Source organism: Salvelinus sp. IW2-2015, linkage group LG23 (genome assembly GCF_002910315.2).
Source record: "Salvelinus sp. IW2-2015 linkage group LG23, ASM291031v2, whole genome shotgun sequence".
Lineage (NCBI taxonomy): Eukaryota > Metazoa > Chordata > Actinopteri > Salmoniformes > Salmonidae > Salvelinus > Salvelinus sp. IW2-2015.
Window position 1 is genome coordinate 40,841,967 of NC_036863.1, and position 19,002 is coordinate 40,860,968.

At 43.6% G+C, this 19,002-nt stretch overlaps 1 protein-coding gene across 1 annotated transcript in view; it reads left to right on the forward strand.

Annotated features, from left to right (window-relative positions):
- The window catches only part of LOC111950969 (pro-neuregulin-2, membrane-bound isoform-like), a 110,476-nt gene that overhangs the window by 28,755 nt on the left and 62,719 nt on the right, over nt 1-19,002 (forward strand). The gene's annotated exons all lie outside the window — the stretch shown is intronic.

Sequence of the window (19,002 nt, forward strand, 5' to 3'; positions counted from 1 at the left end):
ATTCTCTCAACCAGCTTCACCTGGAATGCTTTTCCAACAGTCTTGAAGGAGTTCCCACATATGCTGAGCACTTGTTGGCTGCTTTTTCTTCACTCTGCGGTCCAACTCATCCCAAACCATCTCTATTGGGTTGAGGTCAGGTGATTGTGGAGGCCAGGTCATCTGATGCAGCACCCCATCACTCTCCTTTTGGTCAAATAGCCCTTACCAAGCCTGGAGTTGTGTTGGGTCACTGTCCTGTTGAAAAACAAATGATAGTCCCACTAAGCACAAACTAGATGGGATGGCATATCGCTGCAGAATGCTGGGGTAGCCATGTTGGTTAAGTGTTCCTTGAATTCTAAATAAATCACAGACAGTGTCACCAGCAAAGCACCCCCACACCATCACCCATCCTTCTCCATGCTTCACATTGGGAACCACACATGCGGAGGTGATCCTTTCACCTCTCAAATTTGGACTCATTAGACMAWGGACAGATTTCCATCAGTTTAATGTCCATTGCTCGTGTTTCTTGGCCAAATCAAGTCTCTTATTATTATTGGTGTCCTTTAGTAGTRGTTTCTTTGCAGCAATTACACCATGAAGGCCTGATTCATGCAGTCTCCTCTGAACAGTTGATGTTTAGATGTGTCTGTTACTTGAACTCTGTGAAGCATTTATTTGGGCTGCAATTTCTGAGACTGGTAACTCTAATGAACTCATCCTCTGCAGCAGAGCTAACTCTGGGTCTTCCTTTCCTGTGGCGATCCTCATGAGAGCCAGTTTCATCATAGTGCTTGATGGTTTTTGCGACTGCACTTGAAGAAACTTTTAATATTGCTTGAAATTATCCGAATTGACTGACCATCATGTCTTAATGTAATGATGGACTATCAATTCTCTTTGCTTATTTGAGCTGTTCTGCCATAATATGGACTTGTCTTCTACAAAATAGGGCTATCCTCTGTATACCACCCCTATCTTGTCACAACACAACTGATTGGCTCAAAAGCATTAAGGAAAAGAATTCCACAAATGTACTTTTAAGGCACACCTGTTAATTGAAATGCATTCCAGGTGACTACTTCATGAAGCTGGTTGAGAGAATGCCCAGAGTGTGCAAAGCTTCATCAAGGGTGGCTAATTTGAAGAATCTCAAATATATAACGTATCTCTGATTGTGAACACTTTTTTGGGTACTACATGATTCCAAAGTGTTATTTCATAGTTTTGATGTCTTCACTATTTATTCTACAATGTAGAAATAAGGTTAAACCCTGGAATGAGTAGCTGGATTCAAACTCGCAACCTTTGGTTTGCCGAATGTTTGTGTTATACACTAACCCATCCAACCAGACCAACCTTTTTGGCAGTCAATGACCAAAAGCGCCCTCTTTGGCCTCATGGGTGGAATGTTATAGCCTGGTTCCTCTCTAGGTTTCTTCCTAGGTTTTGGCCTTTCTAGGGATTTTCCTAGCCACCGTGCTTCTACACCTGCATTACTAGCTGTTTGGGTTTTAGGCTGGGTGTCTGTACAGCACTTCGAGATATAGCTGATGTACGAAGGGCTATATAAAATAAAATTGATTGAATGTTTTCATATTTTTAATAATTTCATAATTAATAAAGATTATTTAAAAAACGGACCCATCCAAAATTTCTGTCAAACKATTATATTTCAGCCTTCTGTGATGTACATAAAGTGTAATATTGGGATGCAAACTCAAAATAGAATACATTTTAAGTCTTCTTCTTTTTTTAAGCCCATAACCTTGTGTGTGAGGTGTATACTTTTGTTTCAAATTAGATTTGTTTAAGACTACCAATAATCACTCTGTGTGACTCTGATTTAGYCTACTGCAGTAAACGTTTAAAGTAACCATGTGTCTTATGTAACCATACCAAACGTAACATWTAATACTAATTTGAGTGTCCCGGATTTACATTTACTATGTTATGTCTAGCCTATGAGACCAGGCTGCCTCTCCCCACCTCATTCAACCTCACTGTGTCATTCACAGCTGCACAGATACAGGGACACCATCCGCATCCCCCAGACTGTTAGGGACATGGAGATATATGCCCTGTGTCAGTCTAAGGCCTGAAATTCAAAAGGCTGGCTGATCCAGGTTGTAGAATGGTAATTACATAGTTACCTGCCTGTGTAGTTCGGTGGTTTAACAAGACCATGTCTCAGTGTATGGTCATCTAAGCAAGCAGATAAATATATTGTTCCAAGGTGRCTAAGAAGCAGCTAGGACTGTTTTATCTGATAACGAGACTGTTTGCTTGTCAAGCCTGTGTCTTACACTGCTTTACCTGATCCTTTACATACTCCCTCTCTATCTTTTTATATTTTTCCCACCCCCTACCTCTCTTTGCGGTGTCCTCTCCCCACTGCTGCCCTTTGCTTCCCCTCTCAAAGTCAAGTCAACAGACAAGTGTTAAAAGCAGGGACTAGTCCCCATTCTGCACCCCCCACAACCCCCACACACTTTGCTTGCAGAAAAGCAGACAGATGTAAACACTGTGATGGGTGTTTTTAAACCATTAGGTCTTGAAAGATAAACCAGTGTGCTTGTGAAAGGGTAAAAKTGCTGATGAGCGGCGTGCTGTCTGTGTGACGATGTGCAGGTATAGGAAAGAGGGGCCCTGAAAGGAGGGGCGCTCCGCAGCTTCATCATACAAGACAGCTATCTGGTCTGATCTGAGAGCAGAGCAGGCTGCAGGAGGGGCTGTGGGGATGGGGATGGGTGTTGGGGCTGGATGTTGGCCCAGGATGCCGTCAGAGATGGGGGTCTGTGCAGGGTTTATGAGCGGGACATCCAGGGAATCCAAGCCAGAACTTTTTGGGGTTCGAGCCAGATTAATTCTATTTACTCTTAATATCAGGCACCCCCCCACCCAGCCCTCTCTCTCGGCCCCGCCACCAGAGCCCGATCCCAGGACTGCCYCGAGGCCTGACTGTTGAGAAACAACAGATGCTTCCTAATGGAGTAGAAAAGAGGGTCAGAGTATTCTGTGTGCCTGTGTTTTATTTTTTATGTTTAGGGGGTGGATCAGCGTTGATATTGCAGATAGATTGTGGCTTCTATTAATGTAATTGTCGGCATTATTTCCAATCCCCCATATATATATTTCAAAAATATTTTTGTCCTTCTTTATTAATTGATCCTAATCCTACCACCCCACCCCTAATTGGAGTMAAATAATTGACAACAATATTGAGGCTTCTACTTCCAGCTTATACATATATACATTTTACGGACAATGTATATTTTACATTAGTTMTCTTTTTTTGTTTTTAGGCCCAACCTTCAGCTATCCTCAACCCCTCCCATCTTCCTTTGAAAAATACGTTCTGAACCTTTCTATTCTCATAGTTTCTACAGATTGTAAATGAAAGATGAATATTTTTACAAAAACTATWATTATATTATTGATCAATGGACTATGGCTTTTCAGATYACCCAGCAGTGCTGTTTGCAGAGTTAGCTCCAGGTAAATGTTACAATTCTTCAGCCATTTCTGAACCTGCAACCAAAAACAAGCTACATATGGGCATTACCAAAACAACAGATCTAATGGTTCTGTCTCTTTGCAGCAACATTTGTATCCCACATATACATAACAGTCTATTGGTYGCAATAATTTCGTATAATTATTTAAATTGAAAAAAACGTACGTTTTGAATCCAGCGTTGTTTTAAGTATCAGTTCATAAACCATGTGCCATGGAATCGGTACATCAAAAATCTCCTCCCAACTATTTTGCAACCTGTATGGCGCAGCTGTCAATTTTTGGGTCCTGATATACTTTTTTATTTATCACAGTTTTCTTGAACCAATTTTGGTCATCAATGTAGGGCCGACAGACAAGTTCCTTACCTTCTTCCCCTTCCACTTGCCTCTTCCAATTTTGCTGTAATTTTGAATAGAGCAGACATTTCCATATACAGTGCATTTGGAAAGTATTCAGACCCTTAACGCGTTACAGCCTTAATTTTTTTTWAATTCACCATCAATCTACACACAATACCCCAAAATGACAAAGCGAAAAGAGGTTGTTAGACATTTTTGCAAATTTATAAAAAATAAAAAACACAAATGCCTTATTTACATAAGTATTCAGACCCTTTGCTAGGAGACACGAAAATTGAGCTCAGGTGCATCCTGTTTCCATTGATCATCCTTGAGATGTTTCTACAACTTGGAGTCCACCTGTGGTAAATTCAATTGATTGGACATGATTTGGAAAGGCACACACCTGTCTATATAAGGTTCCACAGTTGATAGTGCACGTCAGAGCAAAAACCAAGCCATGAGGTCGAAAGAATTGTCCGTAGAGCTCCGAGACAGGATTGTGTCGAGGCACGGATCTGGGAAAGGGTACCAAAACATTTCTCCAGCCTTGAAGGTCCCCAAAAACACAGTGGCCTCCATCATTCTTAAATGGAAAAAGACTCTTCCTAGACCTGACTGCCCGGCCAAACTGATCAATCAGGGGAGAAGGGCCTTGGTCAGGGAGGTGACCAAGGATCCGATGGTCACTCTGACAGATCTCCAGAGTTCCTCTGTGGAGATGGGAGAACCTTCCAGAAGGACAACCATCTCTGCAGCACTCCATCAATCAGGCCTTTATGGTAGAGTGGCCAGACGGAAACCACTCCTCAGTAAAATGCACATGACAGCCCGCTTGGAGTTTGCCAGAAGGCACCTAAAGACTCTCAGACCATGAGAAACAAGATTCTCTGATCTGATGAAACCAAGATTGAACTCTTTGGCCTGAATGCCAAGCGTCACGTCTGGAGGAAACCTGGCACCATCCCTACGGTGAAGCATGGTGGTGGCAGCATCATGCCGTGGGGACGTTTTTCAGCGGCAGGGACTGGGAGACTAGTCAGGATCGAGGGAAAGATGAACGGAACAGTGTACAGAAAGATCCTTKATGAAAACCTGCTCCAGAGCGCTCAGGACCTCAGACTGGGGCGAAGGTTCACCTTCCAACAGGACAACGACCCCAAGCACACAGCCACGACAACGCAGGAGTGGCTTCGGGACAAGTCTCTGAATGTCCTTGAGTGGCCCAGCCAGAGCCCGGACTTGAACCTGATGTAACATCTCTGGAGAGACCGGAAAATAGCTGTGCAGCGAYGCTCCCCATCCAACCTGACAGAGCTTGAGAGGATCTGCAGATAAGAATGGGAGAAACTCCCCAAATACAGGTATGAGATACCCAAGAAGACTCAAGGCTGTAATCGCTGCCAAAGGTGTTTCAACAAAGTACTGAGTAAAGGGTCTGAATACTTAAGTCAGTGATATTTCAGTTTTACAATTTTTATACATTTGCACACATTTCTAAAAACCTGTTTTTGATTTGTCATTATGGGGTATTGTGTGTATATTTGATGAAGGGAAAACAAATATTTKATCAACTTTGGAATTAGGCTGTAACGTAACAAAATGTGGAAAAAGTCAAGGGGTCTGAAAACTTTCCGAATGCACTGTAGTTTTGTAAACTGCGTGTGTGACCTAACTCCACCAGTCGTATTTATGATATTATGAACAAATATTAAATTTTTTAACATAGTTTTTTATATTTTAAATGAGATTTTAACCATAATATGTGTTGTAATATTTGTTCTTTGTTTTCTGGTGGATAAACTGAAATTGCAACCAGCTTTCTATGGCTTGTTTTAAAAATAGCGATATTCTGGAGATTATTTCATTTTCAAATAACCGAAAGTGAGAGGTTTTAATCTGAATAAAGGGAAAAAGGCAATTTTTGAACATGGCGTGAGCCATTACTAACCGGCTGTAAGAACCAGTTCGGATTTAAGTACAAATTCTGTATGACTGAAGCCTTTATTGAGAGGTTCAATGCTTTAATATTTATTCATTTCAGCCCTCCGAATTKATATTTCGTTATATAAATAGGCCYGTTTAATTTTGTCTGGCTTTCCATTCCAAATAAAGTGAATATCTTTTGCTTATATAATTTTAAAAAACAAGTTCGGCGTAGGCAATTAATCAGGGTGATTTTTACAGAAATAGACATGGATTTACCTTWCCATGGTAGCAAGATCTTATTTATTTTTGCTAACTTTCTATTAAAATGTATTTTGGTGATACCTTTTCTTCTTTCTGGATATGAATACTAAGTATGTCCACTTCACCATCAGAACATTATTGGTAAACTACACAGTAATGTAAAAGTTGTATTTTTTTTTGCGATCAAATGCTTAATGTGGTACACTTATCATACTTATTATAGTGCCTGTGTGTGTCCCTGCTGCAGGGCCGGCTGCAGGCATAAGCAACATAAGCGGTCACTTAGAGCTCCAGGCCGCTAGCTGGCCCCCCAAACTTGGTTGTGAATCGGCAATGTTTCTCTTATGTCAGTCACTGACAGTCACTCAATTAGCTATGTCAGCTAACAATTTTTAGATTAGTAAGATGACGCCGATAGACATGGCCACTCTGTCTCTGGCTCTTAAGCAACTTTGCAGTATTTTTTGTGTGTGTGTTATTTCTCAAGTTATTAGCCCAGAACGTTTCTTGAATTATTACATACAGCCAGAAATAACTTTCAGATATCAGGGCGGCGGTAACTCACCAGCTTTTCGACCAGAAATATGACTTTCCTGAATTGGATCTTTTGTTCGTACCCCCCACGGTGATTGAACTTATCTAAGACGCCGCCGGGAGAGAATAATTATTCGGAGTTGACTTTTAGTCCGACTCAGGAGGCGTGCACACCATCCACCACTTCCGAGTATATTACTCAATAATGTTCAGTCCCTGGACAATAAAGTAGACAAGCTCAGGGCGAGGATCTCCTTCCAGAGAAACATCAGGGACTGTAACATACTCTGTTACACGGAATCATATCTCTCTCCAGATATACTGTYCCCATCCATACACCCAGCTGGGTTCTCAGTACATCGCACAGATAGGAATAAAGAACTCTCCGGGAAGACGAAAGGCGGAGGTGTATGTTTCATGATTAACTACTCAGTGTGGTAACGTACAGGAACTCAAGTTATTTTGTTCACCCGACCTAGAATACGTCACAATCGACCAAATTTACCTCCCGAGAGAATTCTCTTTGGTCATCGTCACAGCCGTGTATATTCCCCCTCAAGCCGATTCCATGACGGCTCTCAAGGAACTACACTGGACTTTGTGCAAACTGGAAACTATTGTAGCTGGGGACTTGAATAAAGGGGAAAAAAACGCTWCCGAAGTTCTGTCAACACATTGCCTGTAGTACTGGCGCTTCAAAAACTCTTGACCATTGTCACTCTCCTTTCTGGGATGGCTACAAGGCCCTCCCCCGCCCTCACTTTGGCAAATCAGATCAGAAACTCAAACAGGAAGTACTCGTGCTTAGGTCTATTCAACGCTGGTCTGACCAATCGGAATGTTTACGGACATATTAAATCTCTCCCTATCCCAGTCTGCATGTCCACCCTTGTTTCTGTACCCAAGAAAGCGAAGGTAAATTAACTAAATGACTATCGCCCCGTATCAATCACTTCTGTCATCATGAAGTGATTTGAGAGGCTASTTAAGGATCATATCACCTCCACCTTACCCAACACTCTAGACCCACTGCAATTTGCATACAGCCCCAATATATCCACGGATGATCCAATCGCCATCGCACTGCACACTGCCCTATCCCACCTGGATAAGAGGAATACCTATGTAAGAATGCAGTTCATTGACTACAGCTCAGCCTTCAACTCCATAGTACCCTCCAAGCTCATCATGAAGCTCGGGGCCCTGGGTCTGAACCCTGCCCTGTGCAACKGGGTCCTGGACTTCCTGACAGGCTGCCCCCAGGTGGTGAATGTAGGCAACAACACCTSCACTACACTTATCCTCAAAACAGGGGCCCAACAAGGGTATGTGCTAAGCCCCCTCCTGTACTCCCTGTTCACCTATGACTGCATGGACAGGGAGTACAGCCTCTAACTCGATCATCACATTTTCAKACGACATAAAAGTGGTAGGCCTGATTACCAACAATGACGAGACAGCCTACAGAGAGGTGAGGGCTCTGTCAGAGTGGTGCCAAGAAAATAACCTCTCCCTCAACGTCAACAAAATAAAGGAGCTAATCGTGGACTTCAGAAGACAGCAGAGGGAGCACGCCCCCATCCACATCAACACGGCCGCAGTGGAGAAATTGAATAGCTTAAAGTTACTCCGCATACACAGCATCACTGACAATCTGAAATGGTCCACCCACACAGACAGTGTGGTGAAGAAGGCGTAACAGCGCCTTCAGGAGGCTGAAGAAATTTGGCTTGGCCCCCAAGACTCTCAATTGTGCATCTGTAAAAGTTTGTGAGAGCATCCTGTCGGGCTGGTACGGCAACTGCCCAACGCATTACCGGGGGCATACTGCCTGCCCTCCAGGACATCTACAGTGCCTGGTGTCACAGGAAGGCCAAGGAGATCATCAAGGACCTCAGCCACCCGAGCCATCATCCAGAAGGCAAGGTCAATACAGGTGCATCAAAGCTGGGACCGAGAGACTGAAAAACAGCTTCTATCTCATGGTCATCAGACTGTTAAATAGGCATTACTAGCCGGCTTCCACCCAGTACCCTGCCCTGAACTGAAGTCGCGGTCACTAGCTGGCTACCACCCGGGTACTCAACCCTTCACCTTAGAGGCTGCTGCCCTACGTATATAGACATGGAACACTGGTCATTTTAATAATGTTTACATACTGTTYACCCATTTCATATGTATATACTGTATTCTAGTATATAGACATGGAACTGTATTCTAGTCAAGGYCATCCTATTCAACTATTGCTGTACATACACTATTCTATCCTACATATTCTTCAGATATACTATATTTACACATACTGTCCATAATGTCTATACATCCCATCACATACACCTTATATACAAAAGTATGTGGACACCCCTTCAAATTAGTGGATTTGGCTATTTCAGCCACACCTGTTGCTGACAGGTGTATAAAATATAGAGCACACAGCCATGCAATCTCCATAGACAAACATTGGCAACAGAATGGTCCTACTGAAGTGACTTTCAACGTGGCACCGTCATAGGCTGTCACCTTTCCAACAAGTCAGTTCGTCAAATGTCTGCCCTGCTAGAGCTGCCCCGGTCAACTGTAAGTGCTGTTATTGTGAAGTGGAAACGTCTAGGAGCAACAACGGCTCAACATTTACATTACATTCAGTCATCTAACAGACTCCCATCCAGAGCAACCCACAGGAGCAACCAGGGTCAAGGGTYGTGCCCAAGGGCAGATCTCCCACCAAGTCAAAACGGGGACCCGAACCAAGTAGTGGTAAGCCACACAGAACGTGACCGCCGAGTGCTGAAGCGTGTAGCGCAATAATCATCTGTCCTCGGTTGCAACACTCACTCCCGAGTTCCAAACTGCCTCTGGAAGCAAGGTCAGCACAAGAACTGTTCGTCGGGAGCTTCATGAAATGGCTTTCCATGATCGAGCAGCGGCACACAAGCCTAAGATCACCAAGCGCAATGCCAAGCGTTGGCTGGAGTGGTGTAAAGCTYGCCGCCATTGGACTCTGGAGCAGTGGAAACTCGTTCTCTGGAGTGATGAATCACACTTCACCATCTGGCAGTCTGACGGACAAATCTGAATTTGGTGGATGCCAGGAGAACGCTACCTGCCCGAATGCATAGTGCCAACTGTAAAGTTTGGTGGAGGAGGAACAATGGTCTGGGGCTGTTTTTCACGGTTCGGGCTAGGCCCCAGTGAAGAGAAATCTTAACGCAACAGCATATAATGACATTCTAGATGATTCTGTGCTTCCAACATTGTGGCAACAGTTTTGGGAAGGCCCTTTCCTGTTTCATCATGACAATGCCCCCATGCACAAAGCGTGATCCATACAGAAATGGTTTGTTGAGATCAGTGTGGAAGAAGTTGACTGGCCTGCACAGAGCCCTAACCTCAACCCCATCAAACACTTTTGGGATGAATTGGAAGGCCGACTGCAAGCCAGGCTTAATGGACCAAAATCTCACTTAGGTTCCCAAAAGGCTAGTGTGTGTGTGCGAGAGAGAGAAACTTAGCTGCGTGTAGTATCTGTCTTTCTTTCCTTTCTACTTAGTAGAGCAGTTAGTGACTGGGTCTCTGTCTTTGTGAGCTGTACTGACATGAACTGATTGTCACGCACTGATCTGTTTCGCCTTTCCTTGTGATTGTCTCCACCCCCTCCAGGTGTCGCTTATTTTCTCTGGTGTATTTATCCCTGTGTTTCCTGACTCTCTGTGCCAGTTTATCTTGTATGTTCAAGTCAACCAGCATGGTGTCCCGTGCGCTTGCTTTTCTATTCTCTTTTACTAGTCCTCCCGAGTTTTGACCTTTGCCTGTTTTTCTGGACTCCATTCCCGCCTGCCTGACCATTCTGCCTGCCCTGACCTCGAGCCTGCCTGCCATTCTGTACCTCTGAACTGGTTTTGACCTTTTGCCTGTCCATGACCATTCTCTTGCCTATTCCCTTTTTGGATTGTTATTAAACATCTTGGACTCTAACCATCTGCCTCCTGTGTCTGTAGAGTCTCAGATAAAGATTTAATACTGCAGGTCTCTCCATAGTAGTCTGCAGATGTGTGTGTGTATGTGATCATACATCAGTGGTGGCTGGTGGGAGGAGCTATAGGAGGATGGGTTCATGGTAAAGGGTGGAATGGAATCAATGGAACTGTATGAAACACATCAAACATATGGAAACCACATCTTTGASTCCGTTCCTTTTTGTGCCATTCCAGCCACTACMATGAGCCGTCCTCCTATAGCTCCTCCCACCAGCCTCCACTGTCAAACATAGCCGCGTTTTCTTGTTTGTAAACAGGATGAAGAGTAGGCGCCCTCAAAGTGAGGTTGGTACACCCACAACATCCCCAGGCTAGTACACACTCCCAGGCACACGCCCACACACATGGATAAGTGCAGCCATTTTAGGCAGGATGGACTGCTCTTATCCCTTATTTAATCTTCCATCCATTTGCATGGTGGTGGCCCTGCCTGAAAACAAGAGTTCATGGGGAGCAGAGAGGAAAAGGTTGGGGGCCATGGGCAGAGAACTCATCAATTTACACACATGTTATTCTTCCTCTCCTTCAATTTCACAACACAGGATTTTCATGTCATGGCAGAAACATAGTGGGGAGGAAAACAGTGACACATTTAGTCCCGTAGCATATTTGTTTTCCTTCTATTTTTGTCAAGATGGCTGAGACATGTCCTTATCAAAGAACACACTACACTTACAACACTGAGATTGTTTAACTAAACCCCACCTCCTGCCTGAGTCATTTTATTCTCCGGTACTTCCTTCTAATGTAACCTGCATTACTTTACATTAGTATTGTTACATTATACACTGACAGTCTGTGACGCACACACACACAGATACACATACACACAGACACTAGTGCCAGAGAGGACAGCAGAGGCACGGTAACGAGTCTCATCTTGCTCAACAGAGGGGGAGGAGGAGGAGGGGAGAGGGGGTGAGGAGGAAGAGGGAAGGGGTTGATTCGTGACACAACGAAGCCCTTCAAGTCCTGCTTGCTCTGTCATCCCCGCTGACAAATTAGATCACCATGTAGAAACTGTAAGAGAGGAGGAGAAGAGGGAGATGTAAACAGAGGGAGCGATGCTAAGTGTGGGGTAAAGAGAGAGAGAGGGACTGGACCAAGTTGGCATTGTGCACCTGGGCTCTATTTGGCGTTTCAAGTTCCCTGAGTTGAGATTTGCGGTGAGCGGGCCTACCTGTTGGGACATGACGAACGGCCCCCTCTTCCCCACCTCCCCCCCGGGAGGGGCCTGATACCAAACCAGAAGATGAGTCATGCTGAGTTGAACTTAAGCCAGTTTCATTGGATGTTCTAGTCTGTTGGTTACAGGGTAGCCCTAACGTTGTCAATGTACAATACTTCCACAGCCCAGAGTCATTTATTGTATGTAAAGGTGGTTTCGCAGCTCAAATGTACCGTAAATGTCACAGTAGCCCAGTAGCCAGTAGGCTAAGCATGCGAACTATGCATCTACCATATAACACTCTTGATTAATGCAACAAAACCATATTACACTCTTGTATAATGCAACAATTGACAAGCATGTGCAATATCAAGCAAATCATGACATGACAAAAAGCTAAATGCGACTGAAAAAGTTTCTAATTCACTGGCCTGTTGATTGCTTGTCTTCTGAGATTCCCATAAAGCTACAGCATCAATTTCAAAGTAAGCGGATTTTACTGCAATTGGAAGGGGGCAACTGCTGGGCGGATGTCTTAMGCGACCTCCAGAGGTAGCGTTCGAGACATGACAAGTTCGCAAGTTTACATTATAGTAAACGGTCTATTCTCTGAATTTTTTTCGATATCTCTCGAGAATCTCCTGCCAATCTCATCAATGTAAAACCTCGCTTAGTCATGGGTGGTTCTCTTTCAATTATTTGTTTCGATATCTTGCGTTCATTAGAAGCTTGAAGAACCAATCACACGTCTATCGGAGACMGACAGGTCCAGTGGCGAATGAGGTGATTCCCTCCCCTCATTATGAGGAGCCACTCACCCACCATCTGATCATTCTCACCTATGTTCTTCATGAAAAGTACTACTCTAAGGGACAGATCGAAATGTACAGAATGGTTACCTGGAGGAAAATGGGGGAGGGGCATGCTTTTAAAATTTCAGTCAAGGGGAGGGTTTAGTATTTTTTTATCTAGTCAAGGGGAGGGTTTAGTATTTTTTTAATCTAGTCCAGGGGAGGGTTTAGTATATTTTTTTAACTAGTCAAGGGGAGGGTTTAGTATTTTTTTATCTAGTCCAGGGGAGGGTTTAGTATATATTTTTAACTAGTCAAGGGGAGGGTTTAGTATTTTTTTATCTAGTCCAGGGGAGGGTTTAGTATATTTTTTTAACTAGTCAAGGGGAGGGTTTAGTATTTTTTTATCTAGTCCAGGGGAGGGTTTAGTATATTTTTTTAACTAGTCCAGGGGAGGGTCAGGGAATTTGTAATTGATGACATTTCAATAATTTTTTAAAAATTAGTTGCTTATCAGGCTATATATCGATGTGTGCCCGATACCGCCCCTCATCTCTGATTCTCCGCTGGGCACGAAATATCAAATTGTGCCTATAGGCTATTTAGTGTGGTGTCAATCAAATGATCTACATGCTATAGGCTATGAAGTGTATGCTCGCAGAAGCACAGTGCACAGTTATATTTCTAAGATAGCTGGGATGGTGTAAATAAAACTAGGCTGCATTACACACGGCAACCGATATTCCAACCCTGAGCCCGGTCTGCTCTGCTCTTTCTGATCAACAACTTGTTTGTGCTGCTTAACCAAAGGTTTCTTCCAGAAATATTTTTTTATTTGACCTGGTCCAAAAAATCTTGCGCTCAGACTAGCCTGAAGCCTATGTTCTGTTCAGTTTGAGAAGGAGAGTGCRAAGATGAGAAGGACCGGAGGTCAACTTTGATAGCTTGCTACTACTATAATAGATTTGATTCAAAACGATATGTTTTCATGCCCATKATGTAGTTATCAGAGTTACTGACCTCACAATAAGCCAGATTCGAGTAACTTACATTGTGGTGCTGAAACTTGAAGCAACAGCTGCAGCACAATCAATCGGAAATGAACAGCTCATGGTGCTGAAAGTAGGCAAATTCGAGTAGGCATAATTCATTCAAACAATCTTCATTTTAATTAGACTGTTTGACAGACAAAATTAGGCTATAGGTTGCTATATCCATAGATTTGTCTGTAAATTCGTCAACCCACCATGCACTCTTTTTAAATAGCCTTCCCCCAGGGMAATGAAGGTCTGTTAAGTTAAAACCAAGACTCCAATTGAGGGGGTATGAGAGGGTCTGCCATAGACCTACCTCTTCTTAAAGAAAATGTCAAAAAGCACAGGCCTACCCCTTGTTAGCTTAAGATGTTGAAGAAAATAAAATGGATCCAATTATATAGATCTATAACAGYGCTTTGGTCCACGATTCTTTATGCTAGAAACAAGCTGTGAAATACCCAGGAAAGACATGACTCCGATGCATATGGGATATCATTGTCAAAGTCAGCCTTTGTAACTTTCTGTACATTAGAAGATTGTTTGTTGTTGTTGTTGCTTAAACGCTCACTGTCTGGGGTGGAAAAGTAGGCCTAACTTTTGAAAGTACCATGTTCAGATTCCTAATGACGCCTCAGATTTTATTATTTGCAAACAGGGACAGTTTCATTGCAAACAAGACACACTGATTTGGCATTGTAGAAATATGATAAGATGAACACATAGGCCCATGTCTCTGTCCATTCTTAGCCTGTAATTCCGGTCATTTGTGTGGTATTAAAAAAAGATTCCACTAAATATGTCAAATTACTTAGAATTGCATGAAATGTTTATAACAGGATATTTTTTCTCGGACCTGCAAATACCATGCTAGATTTGTTCTTTTACTATGAGAGAGAGATCTTTCCAACCCTACTCTTGTCCATTGTGGTCTGTGAACCCACAACCTTCTGGCCTGCAGCTCTGTGTGCTATAAAAAAAACTCCCGCTTTGGTATGTAATGACAGGACGAAGAACAGTTTCTAAAACTGCATATCTAAGGCTCTGGTCTATCCAAGAAGTGAGGGTAAATGGTAGACATGTTCTCTGCTATCCACTTTGTTTTAATTATTGTTTTGGATATAGAGGGTCACTAGTTTTTTTTCAAGTGTTCAGGGAGGGTTTAGGTCCAAAATATTTTGCTGAATGGAGGGCCATCCATTTTCATTTCAGATATGTTCGATTTTTCCCCCCATGTAACCCTTATTATAAATAACCTAAGCTCTCTTCAGCACGACTTGATCTGTTTTCCTGTTCAGTTATTCGCAACCGCCGTACGCAGGTTTTTCAGCTCTCAACTTCTGTGATGGGTGACTATCGAAAGGATAGTTTTTGCTTCGGGTAAGTTAGTTTTTTTCAGTTTGTTCTTCCCTTTGTCTCCTGTGGTAGCTAGCGTCACACGGCTTGATACTGAAACTTGGCTAGCTTAGCTGCACGGCTTAGTTAACCTGGGTAGCTCACCACCGGAAAGGGTAGAATTATTAGCGCTCTCTCTCGTTAACTCAGCCCACACCCCGCCGTACCACATTGACTAGACCAACTGTCCTAGCTTCACTGCAAAACTAACAAAGTGCTAGCTTCCTCCGGCTAACATTGTGCTTACTAGCTAGGCTATTACCCAGTGTAGTGGAGTAATGAACTACATGTAATTCAACTAGTAATTTAACTACATTCTGCAGTAGCTTGGTAGTAGTTGAACTAAATTCAAATGTACATAAGGTTTTCAGTAGTTCATGACTTTTTGCCATGTAGCAGTCCATCTAACTACTGGAACTACACACTACTTTGTTTTGCAAAAATCTAATAAAATATGGGTGCAATAATTTCCTTTCTTTTTTGGCTTCAAACATGTCTATAATTCTCACTTGAAACCTAGTTGTTGTGTTTAATAGGCTAAAATACACATTCTGTTAACATATGACCCCAACGTGATCTGTTTGTGCAATTTGGAGTATACGACATTTCAGGCCGCCATACGGTTTGTTTTTCACGTAGTAGTTTGGATGCAGTGAGCTACTTTTTCAAAGTAACTTTAGTTCAGTGAACTATAGTTTTTAAAGGGACGCTTTAGTGTAGCTGAACTTCTTCCTTTGTAAAATAATTGGTAGCTTGGTAAACTATATTTTCAGAGTAGCTTTTCCCAACACTGGTCCTACCAAATCAAAGTAGTGGCAGTACTTCCACACTGAGAAAGCACATGTTTCATCTCCCTCACTAAAGCAGTTAGTAGTACGTGTGCGTGTGTAAACAGGAACTTGGTGAGAGGACGGAAACAATTAGAATCTGGGGCGGGGATTTTTTTAAACAATTTTTTGTTGTTGTTTGTTTTTACATTGCTTCAACAGAGGGAATAATCATCACAAATATTMATTTGGATCAATAACTGTAATAGGAAGGGAATGATAGCAAACGTAACAACCTATTTCTTTGATCAGTAACTGTAATACTGTTCCAATTGGAGTAATACGAACTGTTATATTACTTGTTTCTGCAAAATGCGGTACCCCCAACACTGGCCATGAGGCACCCAATAAGCTAGCTCACGCCTGTCAAGGCTAATTCGCAGCAGATGCTACTAGGTTAGCAGGACTTATTCCACTTATTAGGTACGTAGGAAGGGTAACACTGGCTTGACCACGGTCCAACCTTGACTCCCTGATTTCAAGGTATGATGGCCACTGAGGCAGGCACTCAAACCCCCTCACTCTTGTTGCTGGCACCCAACGATGCTAGGATGCCGGCTGCTACTGGCTCTCCCATCTACGGTGGAATTGCCAGCTTACTCTCTTGTGTAGTACATTTAACTGTTCACTCGTTTCSTTGGCTAAACTGACCGGTTACGCCTCACCTTGCTACGGTCAAAAGAGACTCCTAGACTGAAAAACATGCTACTCGTACAGCTTTCTTCAGGGTAACGCTGTGCCCTCACACCCCTGAGAATCACGGTGCTGAGAGTCTCCACCTACATAGACAGTTACCTGCTTTGCTCCCCATCCTGGGAGCAAGCAGTAAGAGACATTGCTTCCCTTGTAACCCCCCTCTCCAAGCTGGGGTTCAAGATCAATCAGAAAAAAAGAGCTGTTTAACACAGAGAATAGAATATATAGGCATAATGCTGGATTCTCTCTCATCATTCAACACTCTTAGATTAACTAATTGGGTCGTTTCGACAGTGCCTCTCCCTTTCCACAGAGGGCGCTCGGTCACCATTTCAGTAGTACCTCTTGCCCCACTGAGGATGAGAAAATTCCAGTACTGGGTGTCTGCCCAACGTATGTCTACACGGCATCACCACAATTGTCAGATAAAGGTATCCTCTGCATGTCTCTTGGCTCTCTGTCACTGGAAGAGCCCCTCAATCTTTGTTTCTGGCACCCCTAGGGGTAGTGGCACGAGGAAGGTGGTGATGACAGACATGCCACTCACGGGCTGGGGCGCCGTTCAGGAGGGGAATGCAATAAACTCTGCATTGCTCACATAAAATTACCTCAAATTTCTGGCAGTGTTTCTTTCACCGAAACACTTTCTACCCTCCCTTTGGAATTGTCACGACTTGATCAGAACAGACAATACGACTGTGGTGGCTTACATCAACCACCAGGGTGGCACTTGCTCCCTGTGCTTACAGACTATCCATCAGGATTATTCAGTGGAGCAGGGCACACATACTGTCCCTACTCGCAACGCATGTCCCGGGAGTACTAAACGTAGGATCAGACTTATTATCCAGGGAGAATCCCCTTTAAAAGGAATGGAGACTCCATCCCCAAAAGTGGTGAAACAGATCTGGAGGAAATACAGTCAAGCATCCGTAGATCTCTTCATCACAAGAAAATGCACACTACCCATTGTTCTTCGTGCTAGCTTTACTCCCCACTTTAGCCAGAGTGAGGGAAGAAGGCTCATCCCTCATCTTGGTAACCCCTCGATGACCAGGCAAGCTCCGGATAAGAGAGATCCTTTTTCTGCTGTATGACTAGCCCTGGCATCTCCTGTGACCCAAGCGAACAGAGAGATTTTCCACCCTCACTCAGGAACCATGGCCCTCTGGGCCTGTCCCGTGAGTGCTTAAATCTGGATGTGACAGGCCTACCGCTCGGAGYCATTGAGACTGAGCACCAGGGCTCCTTCTTCACATTCACGATATGGAAACAAGTGGTGTGACCAAAAACAGATAATTCCTTACCAATGTTCTGTGTCAGAGGTTTTCTACAGGACCTTATTGACTGAGGGAAGGCTTTCCCACTGTTAAAGACATGCTTCGGTTCTCTGGCGACTCAAAGCATTTTTTTGAGCCTACCGCTTTGGGCTGGATGTTTCAATGTGTAGTTCAGACATACATAATCTATGAGAAGAATTACAGTCCCCTAGCAAATCGAGTTCTAGCCAATGAGCTTCAGCCGCTCGCAATTGAGTGACAGCTAGCGAGAGGCCTACCCAGCATTATCCTATGAGGTTGCAGGGAGGGCCCAAAGGCTCAATGTACACAGCAGAGAGAGAGCGAGAGCAATGGCATCGTGCACATATCTGCATATACTCTATGTGACGTACTATGCAATTTTCAAGGACCACTTTTGGCTTGTGAGTGCGAAAACAGATCTACTGACTAAAAAGTATACAGAAGTACCGGAGAATCTCTTTAAGGTCTATCTAATCACTATCTTGGCCTGTCATATATTCTTCGACAATAACACAGTGGGAAAATACGTTTCATGAAGGGGGAACGTCGCGTACGTCCAGTTCCGAAGCCTTTAGTYCCATCATGGGATTAGTGGGCTTGAGGCTATTTCACAGGAGCCTTTTGAGCCACTGGAAATCATGGATGAAATATCTCTCCTTTTAAACCGTTTTACTACAAAGTGAATGAGSTACATGCACTGTCAGTTCACCATTCGTGCCTGCATGCTGCGATACGGGAGTTGGCTATATACTTCATGTGAGATGAATAATTGAATAATTGAAAGAGAACTTAATCCCGGGTTCTCATGAGTGAGATATCTTACTGCATACCCTTACTCGCAAGAGTGTGCGGAAGTTCGGCATGCTCGAGAATGAACAGAGGGCGGGCGAGTGGCTCTTTTTAATGAGGGGAGGGGCTCACCTCATTCGTCACTCGACCTGTCTGTCTCCGACAGGCGTGTGTGAGTGGTTCTTCAAGCTTCTGAGATCAGAAAAACGTTTATTTTTCAGGCTATTGGATTTAATTACATCGCTATATCAGCAGTAATTTATACTGTATGATTGCTGTGCAGTGTTGCTGGATGTGTAAAACAGACTGCATGTGTGTGTGTGTGTGTGATTGTGAGAGAGAAACAGAGCTCGCTCCTCAGGTTGGTGATGACGATGCGCCGGCAGAGAGAGACGCAA